The sequence below is a fragment of the Scyliorhinus torazame genome, chromosome 25 (assembly GCF_047496885.1).
Source record: "Scyliorhinus torazame isolate Kashiwa2021f chromosome 25, sScyTor2.1, whole genome shotgun sequence".
NCBI lineage: Eukaryota > Metazoa > Chordata > Chondrichthyes > Carcharhiniformes > Scyliorhinidae > Scyliorhinus > Scyliorhinus torazame.
This window is the reverse complement of record NC_092731.1, coordinates 25,904,667-25,919,666: the sequence shown is the minus strand read 5'-3', so window position 1 is coordinate 25,919,666 and position 15,000 is coordinate 25,904,667. Positions and strand designations below refer to the sequence as shown.

General features: G+C 68.7%; 1 protein-coding gene across 3 annotated transcripts in view; it reads right to left on the bottom strand.

Moving 5' to 3' along the window:
• LOC140402444 (sodium/calcium exchanger 3-like) overlaps window positions 1-15,000 on the bottom strand; it is a 532,474-nt gene that overhangs the window by 494,314 nt on the left and 23,160 nt on the right. For 2 of the 3 annotated variants that reach the window (XM_072490229.1, XM_072490234.1), the window contains exon 1: window positions 9,249-9,338. The exons of the other annotated variant lie outside the window; for it this stretch is intronic. The gene's annotated coding sequence lies outside the window, so the exon portion shown is untranslated. Of the gene's footprint in view, window positions 1-9,248; window positions 9,339-15,000 lie in introns of those variants that run through there. 3 annotated transcript variants of the gene reach the window in all.

The window sequence follows — 15,000 nt, the reverse complement described above, 5'->3', positions numbered from 1 at the left end:
CAGCGGGAGGGAGGGGGGAGACAGCGGGAGGGAGGGGGGAGACAGCGGGAGGGAGGGGGGAGACAGCGGGAGGGAGGGAGGGGGGGAGACAGCGGGAGGGAGGGGGGAGACAGCGGGAGGGAGGGGGGAGACAGCGGGAGGGAGGGGGAGACAGCGGGAGGGAGGGGGGAGACAGCGGGAGGGAGGGGGGAGACAGCGGGAGGGAGGGGGGAGACAGCGGGAGGGAGGGGGGAGACAGCGGGAGGGAGGGGGGAGACAGCGGGAGGGAGGGGGGAGACAGCGGGAGGGAGGGGGGAGACAGCGGGAGGGAGGGGGGAGACAGCGGGAGGGAGGGGGAGACAGCGGGAGGGAGGGGGGAGACAGCGGGAGGGAGGGGGGAGACAGCGGGAGGGAGGGGGGAGACAGCGGGAGGGAGGGGGGAGACAGCGGGAGGGAGGGGGGAGACAGCGGGAGGGAGGGGGGAGACAGCGGGAGGGAGGGGGGAGACAGCGGGAGGGAGGGGGAGACAGCGGGAGGGGAGGGGGAGACAGCGGGAGGGAGGGGGGAGACAGCGGGAGGGAGGGGGAGACAGCGGGAGGGAGGGGGGAGGACAGCGGGAGGGAGGGGGGAGACAGCGGGAGGGAGGGGGAGACAGCGGGAGGGAGGGGGGAGACAGCGGAGGGAGGGGGGAGACAGCGGGAGGGAGGGGGGAGACAGCGGGAGGGAGGGGGGAGACAGCGGAGGGAGGGGGAGACAGCGGAGGGGGAGACAGCGGGAGGGAGGGGGAGACAGCGGGAGGGAGGGGGGGAGACAGCGGGAGGGAGGGAGGGAGGGGGGAGACAGCGGGAGGGAGGGAGGGAGGGAGGGAGGGGGGAGACAGCGGGAGGGAGGAGGGAGGGAGGGGGGAGACAGCGGGAGGGAGGGAGGGAGGGAGGGGGGAGACAGCGGGAGGGAGGGAGGGAGGGAGGGGGGAGACAGCGGGAGGGAGGGAGGGAGGGGGGAGACAGCGGGAGGGAGGGAGGGAGGGGGGAGACAGCGGGAGGGAGGGAGGGAGGGAGGGAGGGAGGGAGGGAGGGAGGGAGGGGGGAGACAGCGGGAGGGGAGGGAGGGAGGGGGGAGACAGCGGGAGGGGGGAGACAGCGGGAGGGAGGGAGGGAGGGGGAGACAGCGGGAGGGGAGGGAGGGAGGGGGGAGACAGCGGGAGGGAGGGAGACAGCGGGAGGGAGGGAGGGAGGGGGGAGACAGCGGGAGGGAGGGAGGGAGGGGGAGACAGCGGGAGGGAGGGGGAGACAGCGGGAGGGAGGGGGGAGACAGCGGGAGGGAGGGGGGAGACAGCGGGAGGGAGGGGGGAGACAGCGGGAGGGAGGGAGGGAGGGGGGAGACAGCGGGAGGGAGGGGGGAGACAGCGGGAGGGAGGGGGGAGACAGCGGGAGGGAGGGAGGGAGGGGGGAGACAGCGGGAGGGAGGGAGGGAGGGGGGAGACAGCGGGAGGGAGGGAGGGGGGAGACAGCGGGAGGGAGGGAGGGAGGGGGGAGACAGCGGGAGGGAGGGAGGGAGGAGGGGGGAGACAGCGGGAGGGAGGGAGGGAGGGAGGGGGGAGACAGCGGAGGGAGGGAGGGAGGGAGGGGGGAGACAGCGGGAGGGAGGGAGGGAGGGGGGAGACAGCGGGAGGAGGGAGGGAGGGGGGAGACAGCGGGAGGGAGGGAGGGAGGGAGGGAGGAGGGGGGAGACAGCGGGAGGGAGGGAGGGAGGGGGGAGACAGCGGGAGGGAGGGGGGAGACAGCGGAGGGAGGGGGGAGACAGCGGGAGGGAGGGGGGAGACAGCGGGAGGGAGGGAGGGAGGGGGGAGACAGCGGGAGGGAGGGAGGGAGGGGGGAGACAGCGGGAGGGAGGGAGGGGGGAGACAGCGGGAGGGAGGGAGGGGGGAGACAGCGGGAGGGAGGGAGGGAGGGGGGAGACAGCGGGAGGGAGGGAGGGAGGGGGGAGACAGCGGGAGGGAGGGAGGAGGGGGGAGACAGCGGGAGGGAGGGAGGGAGGGGGGAGACAGCGGGAGGGAGGGAGGGAGGGGGGAGACAGCGGGAGGGAGGGAGGGAGGGGGGAGACAGCGGGAGGGAGGGAGGGAGGGGGAGACAGCGGGAGGGAGGGGGGAGACAGCGGGAGGGAGGGAGGGAGGGGGGAGACAGCGGGAGGGAGGGAGGGAGGGAGGGGGGAGACAGCGGGAGGGAGGGAGGGAGGGGGGGAGACAGCGGGAGGGAGGGAGGGAGGGGGGAGACAGCGGGAGGGAGGAGGGAGGGGGGAGACAGCGGGAGGGAGGGAGGGAGGAGGGAGGGAGGGGGGGAGACAGCGGGAGGAGGGGGGGGAGACAGCGGGAGGGAGGGGGGGAGACAGCGGGAGGGAGGGGGGGAGACAGCGGGAGGGAGGGAGGGAGGGAGGGGGGAGACAGCGGGAGGGAGGGAGGGAGGGAGGGAGGGGGGAGACAGCGGGAGGGAGGGAGGGAGGGAGGGGGGAGACAGCGGGAGGGAGGGAGGGAGGGAGGGGGGAGACAGCGGGAGGGAGGGAGGGAGGGGGGAGACAGCGGGAGGGAGGGAGGGAGGGAGGGGGGAGACAGCGGGAGGGAGGGAGGGAGGGGGGAGACAGCGGGAGGGAGGGAGGGAGGGGGGAGACAGCGGGAGGGAGGGAGGGAGGGGGGAGACAGCGGGAGGGAGGGAGGGAGGGGGGAGACAGCGGGAGGGAGGGAGGGAGGGGGGAGACAGCGGGAGGGAGGGAGGGAGGGAGGGAGGAGGGGGGAGACAGCGGGAGGGAGGGAGGGAGGGGGGAGACAGCGGGAGGGAGGGAGGGAGGGGGAGACAGCGGGAGGGAGGGGGGAGACAGCGGGAGGGAGGGGGGAGACAGCGGGAGGGAGGGAGGGAGGGGGGAGACAGCGGGAGGAGGGAGGGAGGGGGGAGACAGCGGGAGGGAGGAGGGAGGGGGGAGACAGCGGGAGGGAGGGAGGGAGGGGGGGAGACAGCGGGAGGGAGGGAGGGAGGGAGGGTGGGAGACAGCGGGAGGGAGGGAGGGAGGGGGGAGACAGCGGGAGGGAGGGAGGAGGGGGAGACAGCGGGAGGGAGGGAGGGGGGAGACAGCGGGAGGGAGGGAGGGGGGAGACAGCGGGAGGGAGGGGGGAGACAGCGGGAGGGAGGGGGGAGACAGCGGGAGGGAGGGGGAGACAGCGGGAGGGAGGGGGAGACAGCGGGAGGGAGGGGGGAGACAGCGGGAGGGAGGGGGGAGACAGCGGGAGGGAGGGGGGAGACAGCGGGAGGGAGGGGGGAGACAGCGGGAGGGAGGGGGGAGACAGCGGGAGGAGGGAGGGGGAGACAGCGGGAGGGAGGGAGGGGGGAGACAGCGGGAGGGAGGGAGGGGGGAGACAGCGGGAGGGAGGGAGGGGGGAGACAGCGGGAGGGAGGGAGGGGGGAGACAGCGGGAGGAGGGAGGGGGGAGACAGCGGGAGGGAGGGAGGGGGGAGACAGCGGGAGGGAGGGAGGGGGGAGACAGCGGGAGGGAGGGAGGGGGGAGACAGCGGGAGGGAGGGAGGGGGAGACAGCGGGAGGGAGGGAGGGGGGAGACAGCGGGAGGGAGGGAGGGGGGAGACAGCGGGAGGGAGGGAGGGGGGAGACAGCGGGAGGGAGGGAGGGGGGAGACAGCGGGAGGGAGGGAGGGGGGAGACAGCGGGAGGGAGGGAGGGGGGAGACAGCGGGAGGGAGGGAGGGGGGAGACAGCGGGAGGGAGGGAGGGGGGAGACAGCGGGAGGGAGGGAGGGGGGAGACAGCGGGAGGGAGGGAGGGGGAGACAGCGGAGGGAGGGAGGGGGGAGACAGCGGGAGGGAGGGAGGGGGGAGACAGCGGGAGGGAGGGAGGGGGGAGACAGCGGGAGGGAGGGAGGGGGAGACAGCGGGAGGGAGGGAGGGGGGAGACAGCGGGAGGGAGGGAGGGGGGAGACAGCGGGAGGGAGGGAGGGGGGAGACAGCGGGAGGGAGGGAGGGGGGAGACAGCGGGAGGGAGGGGGGGGGGAGACAGCGGGAGGGAGGGGGGAGACAGCGGGAGGGAGGGGGGAGACAGCGGGAGGGAGGGGGGAGACAGCGGGAGGGAGGGGGAGACAGCGGGAGGGAGGGGGAGACAGCGGGAGGGAGGGGGGAGACAGCGGGAGGGAGGGGGAGACAGCGGGAGGGAGGGGGGAGACAGCGGGAGGGAGGGGGGAGACAGCGGGAGGGAGGGGGGAGACAGCGGGAGGGAGGGGGGAGACAGCGGGAGGGAGGGGGGAGACAGCGGGAGGGAGGGGGGAGACAGCGGGAGGGAGGGGGGAGACAGCGGGAGGGAGGGGGGGAGACAGCGGGAGGGAGGGGGGAGACAGCGGGAGGGAGGGGGGGAGACAGCGGGGAGGGAGGGGGGAGACAGCGGGAGGAGGGAGGGGGGAGACAGCGGGAGGGAGGGAGGGGGGGAGACAGCGGGAGGGAGGGAGGGGGGAGACAGCGGGAGGGAGGGAGGGGGGAGACAGCGGGAGGGAGGGAGGGGGAGACAGCGGGAGGAGGGAGGGGGGAGACAGCGGGAGGGAGGGAGGGGGGAGACAGCGGGAGGGAGGGAGGGGGAGACAGCGGGAGGGAGGAGGGGGGGACAGCGGGAGGGAGGGAGGGGGGAGACAGCGGGAGGGAGGAGGGGGGAGACAGCGGGAGGGAGGGAGGGGGGAGACAGCGGGAGGGAGGAGGGGGAGACAGCGGGAGGGAGGAGGGGGGAGACAGCGGGAGGGAGGGGGGAGACAGCGGGAGGGAGGGGGGAGACAGCGGGAGGGAGGGGGGAGACAGCGGGAGGGAGGGGGAGACAGCGGGAGGGAGGGGGGAGACAGCGGGAGGGAGGGGGGAGACAGCGGGAGGGAGGGGGGAGACAGCGGGAGGGAGGGGGGAGACAGCGGGAGGGAGGGGGGAGACAGCGGGAGGGAGGGGGGAGACAGCGGGAGGGAGGGGGGAGACAGCGGGAGGGAGGGGGGAGACAGCGGGAGGGAGGGGGGAGACAGCGGGAGGGAGGGGGGAGACAGCGGAGGGAGGGGGAGACAGCGGGAGGGAGGGGGGAGACAGCGGGGAGGGAGGGGGGAGACAGCGGGAGGGAGGGGGGAGACAGCGGGAGGGAGGGGGGAGACAGCGGGAGGGAGGGGGGAGACAGCGGGAGGGAGGGGGGAGACAGCGGGAGGGAGGGGGGAGACAGCGGGAGGGAGGGGGGAGACAGCGGGAGGGAGGGGGGAGACAGCGGGAGGGAGGGGGAGACAGCGGGAGGGAGGGGGGAGACAGCGGGAGGGAGGGGGGAGACAGCGGGAGGGAGGGGGGAGACAGCGGGAGGAGGGGGAGACAGCGGGAGGGAGGGGGGAGACAGCGGGAGGGAGGGGGGAGACAGCGGGAGGGAGGGGGAGACAGCGGGAGGGAGGGGGGGAGACAGCGGAGGGAGGGGGGGGGAGACAGCGGAGGGAGGGGAGACAGCGGGAGGGGGGGAGAGACAGCGAGGGGGGGGGGGAGAGACAGCGAGGGGGGGGGGAGAGACAGCGAGGGGGGGGGGGGAGAGACAGCGAGGGGGGGGGGAGAGACAGCGAGGGGGGGGGGAGAGACAGCGAGGGGGGGGGGAGAGACAGCGAGGGGGGGGGAGAGACAGCGAGGGGGGGGGAGAGACAGCGAGGGGGGGGGGAGAGACAGCGAGGGGGGGGGGAGAGACAGCGAGGGGGGGGGAGAGACAGCGAGGGGGGGGGGGGGAGAGACAGCGAGGGGGGGGGGGAGAGACAGCGAGGGGGGGGGAAGAGACAGCGAGGGGGGGGGGAGAGACAGCGAGGGGGGGGGGGAGAGACAGCGAGGGGGGGGGGGAGAGACAGCGAGGGGGGGGGGAGAGACAGCGAGGGGGGGGGGGAGAGACAGCGAGGGGGGGGGGAGAGACAGCGAGGGGGGGGGGAGAGACAGCGAGGGGGGGGGGAGAGACAGCGAGGGGGGGGGGAGAGACAGCGAGGGGGGGGGGAGAGACAGCGAGGGGGGGGGGGAGAGACAGCGAGGGGGGGGGGAGAGACAGCGAGGGGGGGGGGAGAGACAGCGAGGGGGGGGGGAGAGACAGCGAGGGGGGGGGAGAGACAGCGAGGGGGGGGGAGAGACAGCGGGGGGGGGGAGAGACAGCGGGGGGGGGGAGAGACAGCGAGGGGGGGGGAGAGACAGCGAGGGGGGGGGGAGAGACAGCGAGGGGGGGGGGAGAGACAGCGAGGGGGGGGGAGAGACAGCGAGGGGGGGAGAGACAGCGAGGGGGGGGAGAGACAGCGAGGGGGGGAGAGACAGCGAGGGGGGTAGACAGCGAGAGGGGGTAGACAGCGAGAGGGGGTAGACAGCGAGAGGGGTAGACAGCGAGAGGGGGTAGACAGCGAGAGGGGGTAGACAGCGAGAGGGGGTAGACAGCGAGAGGGGTAGACAGCGAGAGGGGGTAGACAGCGAGAGGGGGGAGACAGCGAGAGGGGGGAGACAGCGAGAGGGGGGAGACAGCGAGAGGGGGTAGACAGCGAGAGGGGGTAGAGAGGGAGATAAACAGAGATGGAAAGGGAGAGAGAGGTGGAGGGCGAGATGGAGATTAGAGAGATGGAGAGTTGGAGAGGTGGAGATGGAGAGATGGATATGGAGAGATGGAGAGATAGATGGAGAGATAAATAGAGAGATGGAGAGAGTCAGAGAGATGGAGAGGGAGATGGAGAGACAGTCAGAGAGATGAAGAAGGAGAGATGGAGAGGGAGAGATGGAGAGAGAGTCAGATAGAGGGAGAGATGGAGAGTCAGAGAGAGGGAGAGAGTGTCAGAGAGAGGGAGAGATGGCGAGAGAGTGAGAGAGAGGGAGAGATGGAGAGAGAGTCAGAGAGGGAGAGATGGAGAGAGTCAGAGAGAGGGAGAGATGGAGAGAGTCAGAGAGAGGGAGAGATGGAGAGAGAATGAGAGAGAGGGAGAGATGGAGAGACGGAGAGCGGGAGAGATGGAGAGAGAGTCGGAGAGATGGAGAGAGAGTCAGGGAGAGAGAGAGATGGAGAGAGAGACAGAGAGAGGAGAAGGAGAGTCAGAGAGAGAGTCAGGGAGAGGGAGAGAGAGTCAGGGAGAGATGGAGAGAGTCAGAGAGAGGGAGAGATGGAGAGAGTCAGAGAGAGGGAGAGATGGAGAGAGTCAGAGAAATGGAGAGTCAGAGAGAGGGAGAGATGGAGAGAGAGTCAGGGTGACGGAGAGATGGAGAGAGAGTCAGGGAGAGGGAGAGATGGAGAGAGTCAGAGAGAGGGAGAGATGGAGAGAGAGTCAGAGAGAGGGAGAGATGGAGTCAGAGAGAGGGAGAGACGGAGAGAGGGAGAGATGGAGAGAGAGTCAGAGAGAGGGAGAGATGGTGAGAGAGTCAGAGAGAGGGAGAGATGGAGAGAGAGTCAGTGAGAGGGAGAGATGGAGAGAGTCAGAGAGAGGGAGAGATGGAGAGAGAGTCAGTGAGAGGGAGAGATGGAGAGAGTCAGAGAGAGGGAGAGGTGGAGAGAGAGTCAGAGAGAGGGAGAGATGGAGAGTCAGAGAGAGGGAGAGGTGGAGAGAGAGTCTGGGAGAGGTAGAGATGGAGAGATGGAGAGAGAGTCAGAGAGAGGGAGAGATAGAGTCAGAGAGAGGGAGAGATGGAGAGAGAGGGAGAGATGGAGAGAGAGTCAGAGAGAGGGAGAGATAGTGAGTCAGAGAGAGGAGAGATGGAGAGAGAGGGAGAGATGGAGAGAGAGGGAGAGATGGAGAGAGAGGGAGAGATGGAGGGAGAGTCAGAGAGAGGGAGAGATGGAGAGAGTCAGAGTCAGAGGTGGAGAGTCAGAGAGAGGGAGAGATGGAGATAGAGTCAGAGAGAGGGAGAGATGGAGAGAGAGTCAGAGAGAAGGAGAGATGGAGAGAGTCAAAGAGAGGGAGAGAGAGTCAGAGAGAGGGAGAGATGGAGAGAGTCAGAGAGAGGGAGAGGAGAGAGTCAGAGAGAGGGAGAGAGTCAGAGAGAGGGAGAGATGGAGAGAGTCAGAGAGAGGGAGAGATGGAGAGAGAGTCAGAGAGAAGGAGAGATGGAGAGAGTCAAAGAGAGGGAGAGAGAGTCAGAGAGAGGGAGAGATGGAGAGAGTCAGAGAGAGGGAGAGGAGGAGAGAGTCAGAGAGAGGGAGAGGAGGAGAGAGTCAGAGAGAGGGAGAGGAGGAGAGAGTCAGAGAGAGGGAGAGATGGAGAGAGAGTCAGAGAGAGGGAGAGATGGAGAGAGTCAGAGAGAGGGAGAGATGGAGAGAGTCAGAGAGGGAGAGAGTCAGAGAGAGGGAGAGGAGGAGAGAGTCAGAGAGAGGGAGAGATGGACAGAGAATCAGAGAGAGGGAGAGAGTCAGAGAGAGATGGAAAGAAGGGGAGATGGAGAGAGAGTCAGAGAGTGGGAGAGATGGAGAGAGTCGGAGAGAGGGGGGAGAAGGAGAGAGTCAGTGAGAGGGAGAGGTGGAGAGAGAGTCAGAGAGAGGGAGAGATGGAGAGAGTCAGAGAGAGGGAGAGATGGAGAGAGTCAGAGAGAGGGAGAGAGTCAGAGAGAGGGAGAGGAGGAGAGAGTCAGAGAGAGGGAGAGATGGACAGAGAATCAGAGAGAGGGGAGAGTCAGAGAGAGATGGAAAGAAGGGGAGATGGAGAGAGAGTCAGAGAGTGGGAGAGATGGAGAGAGTCGGAGAGAGGGGGAGAAGGAGAGAGAGTCAGTGAGAGGGAGAGAGTCAGAGAGAGGGAGAGGTGGAGAGAGAGTCAGAGAGAGGGAGAGATGGAGAGTCAGAGAGAGGGAGAGGTGGAGAGAGAGTCAGGGAGAGATGGAGAGATGGAGAGAGAGTCAGAGAGAGGGAGAGATAGAGAGAGAGATGGAGAGAGAGGGAGAGATGGAGGGAGTCAGAGAGAGGGAGAGATGGAGAGAGAGTCAGAGAGAGGGAGAGATAGAGTCGGAGAGATGGAGAGAGTCAGGGAGAGGGAGAGATGGAGAGAGAGGGAGAGATGGAGAGAGAGGGAGAGATGGAGGGAGAGGGAGAGATGGAGGGAGAGTCAGAGAGAGGGAGAGATGGAGAGAGTCAGAGAGAGGGAGAGATGGAGAGAGAGTCAGTGAGAGAGAGATGGAGGGAGGGGGAGATGGAGAGAGAGTCAGAGAGATAGAGGGAGTGGAGGAGGGAGAGATGGAGGGAGGGAGAGGAGGGACCCCGGGCTGCCTCACTCCCTCCCCGGGCTCTTACCTCCAGCTGCTCCGGGTTGAAGCCGGTGCCGCTGTCGCCGCCTCCTCTTGGCTCGGGACCGCGCATCTGCTCGGGGCGCGAATGCGCGCTCACGGTGCTGGGCGGCGGGCGCGCGCGTGACATCCGCTCAGGAATCCCCCCCAAACCCAAGAGAAAGGTTCAACTGAGAGACAGGGAATCCCCTCAGAGGGAGAGGGGATGGAGAGGGGGAGGGATGGGGATGGAGAGGGGGAGGGATGGGGAGGGGGGGAGGGATGGGGAGGGGGGGAGGGATGGGGATGGGGGGAGGATGGGGATGGGGGGGAGGAATGGAAGGGGGGGGAGGGATGGAAGGGGGGATGGGGGAGGGATGGAAGGGGGGATGGGGAGGGATGGAAGGGGGGATGGGGGAGGGATGGAAGGAGGGATGGAAGGGGTGGGGGAGGGATGAAGGGGGGATGGAAGGAGGGAGGGATGGAAGGGGTGGGGGAGGGATGGAAGGGGGGATGGGGGAGGGATGGAAGGGGGGATGGGGGAGGGATGGAAGGGGGGATGGGGGAGGGATGGAAGGGAGGATGGGGAGGGAGGGATGGAAGGAGGGATGGGGGAGGGATGGAAGAGGGGATGGGAGGGATGGAAGGGGGATGGAAGGAGGGAGGGATGGAAGGGGGGGATGGAGGGAGGGATGGAAGGGGGGATGGAGGGAGGGATGGAAGGGGGTGGGGGAGGGATGGAAGGGGGTGGGGGAGGGATGGAGGGGGAGGGATGGAAGGGGGGATGGGGGAGGGATGGGAGGATGGGGGAGGGAGGGATGGAAGGATGGGATGGGGGAGGGATGGAAGGGGGGATGGGGAGGGATGGAAGGGGGATGGAGGGAGGGATGGAAGGGGGGATGGAGGGAGGGATGGAAGGGGGTGGGGGAGGGATGGAGGGGGGAGGGATGGAAGGGGGTGGGGGAGGGATGGAGGGGAGGGATGGAAGGGAGGATGGGGGAGGGAGGGATGGAAGGAGGGATGGAAGGGGGATGGGGAGGGATGGAAGGGGGGATGGGGGAGGGATGGAAGGGGGGATGGGGAGGGATGGAAGGGGGGATGGGGCGGGATGGAAGGGGGGATGGGGAGGGATGGAAGGGAGGATGGGGGAGGGATGGAAGGAGGGAGGGATGGAAGGGGGGATGGGGGAGGGATGGAAGGGGGGATGGGGGAGGGATGGAAGGGGGGATGGGGAGGGATGGAAGGGGGGAGGGATGGAAGGGGGGATGGGGGAGGGATGGAAGGGGGGATGGGGAGGGATGGAAGGAGGGAGGGATGGAAGGGGGGATGGGGAGGGATGGAAGGGGGGATGGGGAGGGATGGAACGGTGTGGGGGGGATGGGGATGGGGGAGGGATGGAAGGGGGTGGGGGGGATGGGGATGGGGGAGGGATGGAAGGGGGGATGGGGAGGGATGGGGGAAGGGGGGATGGGGAGGGATGGAAGGGGGGTGGGGGGATGGGGGAAGGATGGATGGGGGGATGGGGAGGGATGGAAGGGGGTGGGGGGATGGGGAGGGATGGAAGGGGGTGGGGGTGGGGGAGGGATGGAAGGGGGGATGGGGGAGGGATGGAATGGGGGAGGGATGGAAGGAGGGAGGGATGGAAGGGGGGATGGGGAGGGATGGAAGGGGGGATGGGGAGGGATGGATGGGGGGGATGGGATGGAAGGGGGTGGAGGAGGGATGGAATGGGGGGATGGGGAGGGATGGAAGGGGGGGTGGGGGAGGGATGGAAGGGGGGGTGGGGAGGGATGGAAGGGGGGTGGGGGAGGGATGGAAGGGGGGGTGGGGGAGGGATGGAAGGGGGGGTGGGATGGGGGGGGATTGAAGGGGGGATGGGAGATGGAATGGGGGAGGGGATGGGGAGGATGGAAGGGGGGAAGGGGAGGGATGGAAGGGGGGATGGGGAGGGATGGATGGGGAAGGGGGGGATGGAAAGGGGGGATGGGGAGGGGTGGAAGGGGGGGATGGGGGAGGGATGGATGGGGAGGGATGGAAGGGGGGATGGGGAGGGATGGAAGGGGGATGGGTTAGGGATGGAAGGGGGGAGGGGAGGGATGGGGGGAGGGATGGATGGGGGGAGGTTTGGAAGGGGGGGTGGGGGAGGGATGGAAGGGGGGATGGGGGAGGGATGGAAGGGGGGATGGGGGAGGGATGGAAGGGGGGATGGGGGAGGGATGGAAGGGGGATGGAAGGTGTGGGATGGATGGGGGGATGGAAGGGGGGATGGGGAGGAGGGATGGAAGGGGGGATGGGGGAGGGATGGAAGGGGATGGGGTGATGGAAGGGGATGGGGGGAGGGATGGAAGGGGGATGGGGGGAGGGATGGAAGGGGGATGGGGGAGGGATGGAAGGGGGGATGGGGAGGGATGGAAGGGGGGGATGGGGAGGGATGGAAGGGGGGATGGGAGGGATGGAAGGGGGGATGGGGGAGGGATGGAAGGGGGGAGGGATGGATGGGGGGATGGAAGGGGGGACAGGGGAGGGATGGAAGGGGGGCGGGGGAGGGATGGAAGGGGGACGGGGGAGGATGGAAGGGGGATGGATGGGGGAGGGATGGAAGGGGGGATGGGGAGGATGAAAGGGGGGATGGGAGGGGGATGGCGAGGGATGGATGGGTGGGAGGATGGAAGGGGGGATGGGTGGGAGGGATGGAAGGGGGGGTGGGATGATGGGGGAGGGATGGAAGGGGGGTGGGGGAGGGATGGATGGGGGAGGGATGGAATGGGGAGGGATGGAAGGGGGGATGGGGGAGGGATGGATGGGGGATGGTGGAGGGATGGATGGGGGAGGGGTGGAAGGGGGGATGAGGGGAGGGATGGAAGGGGGATGGGGAGGGATGGATGGGGGAGGGATGGAAGGGGGTATGGGGAGGGATGGTGGGGGGGAGGGATGGAAGGGGGTGGGGGAGGGATGGTGGGGGAGGGATGGATGGGGAAGGGCTGGAATGGGGGGAGGGATGGAATGGGGGAGGGATGGAAGGGGGGACGGGGGAGGGATGGAATGGGGGAAGGGGGATGGATGGGGGATGGGGAGGGTTGGAAGGGGGGTGGGGAGTGTTGGAAGGGGGGATGGGGGGAGGGATGGAAGGGGGGGAATGGAAGGGGGATGGGGAGGGGGATGGATGGGGGAGGGATGGACGGGGGGAGGGATGGAAGGGGGGATGGGGAGGGATGAAAGGGGGGATGGGGGAGGGATGGAAGGGGGATGGGCGAGGGATGGATGGGTGGGAGGGATGGAAGGGGGATGGGTGGGAGGGATGGAAGGGGGGATGGGGAGGGATGGATGGGGGATGGAAGGGGGGGGTGTGGGATGATGGGGGAGGGATGGAAGGGGGTGGGGGAGGGATGGATGGGGGGGATGGAAGGGGGGATGGGGGAGGAATGGATGGGGGAGGGATGGGTGGGAGGGATGGAATGGGGAGGGATGGAAGGGGAATGGGGGAGGGATGGATGGGGGGATGGTGGAGGATGGATGGGGGAGGGGTGGAAGGGGATGGGGAGGGATGGATGGGGAGGGATGGAAGGGGGTATGGGGAGGGATGGTGGGGGGGAGGGATGGAAGGGGGTGGGGGAGGGATGGATGGGGAAGGGATGGAATGGGGGGAGGGATGGAATGGGGGAGGGATGGAAGGGGGACGGGGAGGGATGGAATGGGGGAAGGGGGATGGATGGGGGATGGGGAGGGTTGGAAGGGGGGGTGGGGAGTGTTGGAAGGGGGATGGGGGAGGGATGGAAGGGGGATGGGGGGAGGGATGCAAGGGGGGATGGGGGAGTGATGGAAGGAGGGATGGGATGGAAGGGGGGATGGGGGAGGGAGGGATGGAAGGGGGGATGGATGGAAGGTGGGATGGGGAGGGATGGATGGAAGTGGGGATGGGGAGGGATGGGGAGTGATGGAAGGGGGGATGGGGGAGGGGAGGGATGGAAGGGGGGGTGGGGGAGGGGTGGATGGAAGGTGGGATGGGAATGGGATGGATGGGGAGGGATGGATGGAAGTGGGGATGGGGGAGGGATGGATGGGGAGGGTTGGAAGGGGGATGGGGGAGGGATGGAGGGGGGATGGGGGGGGGATGGAAGGGGGGATGGGGGGAGGGATGGAAGGGGGATGGGGGAGGGATGGAAGGGGGATGGGGGAGGGATGGAAGGGATGGGGGGAGGGATGGAAGGGGGGATGGGGAGGGATGGAAGGGGGGATGGGGGAGGGATGGAAGGGGGGATGAAGGTGGATGGATGGGGGATGGAGGGGGATGGGAGGAGGGATGGAAGGGGGGATGGGGGAGGGATGGAAGGGATGGGGTGATGAAGGGGATGGGGGAGGGATGGAAGGGGGATGGGGAGGGATGGAGGGGGATGGGAGGGATGGAAGGGGGGATGGGGAGGATGGAAGGGGGAGGGGAGGATGGAAGGGGGGATGGGGAGGGATGGAAGGGGGGATGGGGGAGGGATGGAAGGGGGAGGGATGGATGGGGGGATGGAAGGGGCAGGGAGGGATGAAGGGGCGGGGATGAAGGGGACGGGAGGGATGGAAGGGGGATGATGGGGGAGGGATGGAAGGGATGGGAGGGATGAAGGGGGATGGAGGGGGATGGGCGATGGATGGATGGGTGGGAGGGATGGAATGGGGGATGGGTGGAGGGATGAAGGGTGGAGGGGATGGGAGGGATGGAAGGGGGGGGAGTGGGAGGGTGGATGGGGGAGGGATGGAATGGGGGGATGGAGGGGGATGGGGATGGATGGGGGGGATGGTGAGGGATGGATGGGGGAGGGGTGGAAGGGGGATGAGGGAGGGAAGGAAGGGGATGGGGGAGGGATGGATGGGGGAGGGATGAAGGGGGTATGGGGAGGGATGGTGGGGGAGGGATGGAAGGGGGTGGGGGAGGGATGGAGGGTGGAGGATGGATGGGGAAGGCTGAATGGGGGGAGGATGGAAGGGGAGGGATGGAAGGGGGGACGGGGGAGGGATGGAATGGGGGAAGGGGATGGATGGGGGATGGGGAGGGTTGGAAGGGGGGTGGGAGTGTTGGAAGGGGGGATGGGGGGAGGGATGGAAGGGGGGAATGGAAGGGGGATGGGGGAGGGGGATGGATGGGGGGAGGGATGGACGGGGGAGGATGGAAGGGGGGATGGGGAGGGATGAAAGGGGGGGATGGGGACGGGATGGAAGGGGATGGGCGAGGGATGGATGGGTGGGAGGGATGGAAGGGGGGATGGGTGGGAGGGATGGAAGGGGGGATGGGGAGGGAGATGGGATGGGAGGGTTGGATGGGAGGAAGGGGTGGGCGGAAGTGGGGGGATGATGGGGAGGGGGAGGGATGGAAGGGAGGGATGGGGGAGGGATGGATGGAGGGGATGGGGGAGGGATGGTGGGGATGGAGGGATGATGGGGGGAGGGATGGAAGGGGGATGGGGGAGGGATGGTGGGGAGGGATGGAAGGGATGGGGAGGATGGGGGGGAGGGATGAAGGGGGTGGGGGAGGGATGGATGGGGGAAGGGATGGAATGGGGGAGGGATGGAATGGGGGAGGGATGGAAGGGGGACGGGGGAGGGATGGAATGGGGGAAGGGGGATGGATGGGGGATGGGGAGGGTTGGAAGGGGGGGTGGGGGAGTGTTGGAAGGGGGATGGGGGAGGGATGGAAGGGGGATGGGGGGAGGGATGCAAGGGGGGGATGGGGGAGTGATGGAAGAGGGATGGGATGGAGGGGGGATGGGGAGGGAGGGATGGAAGGAGGATGAAGG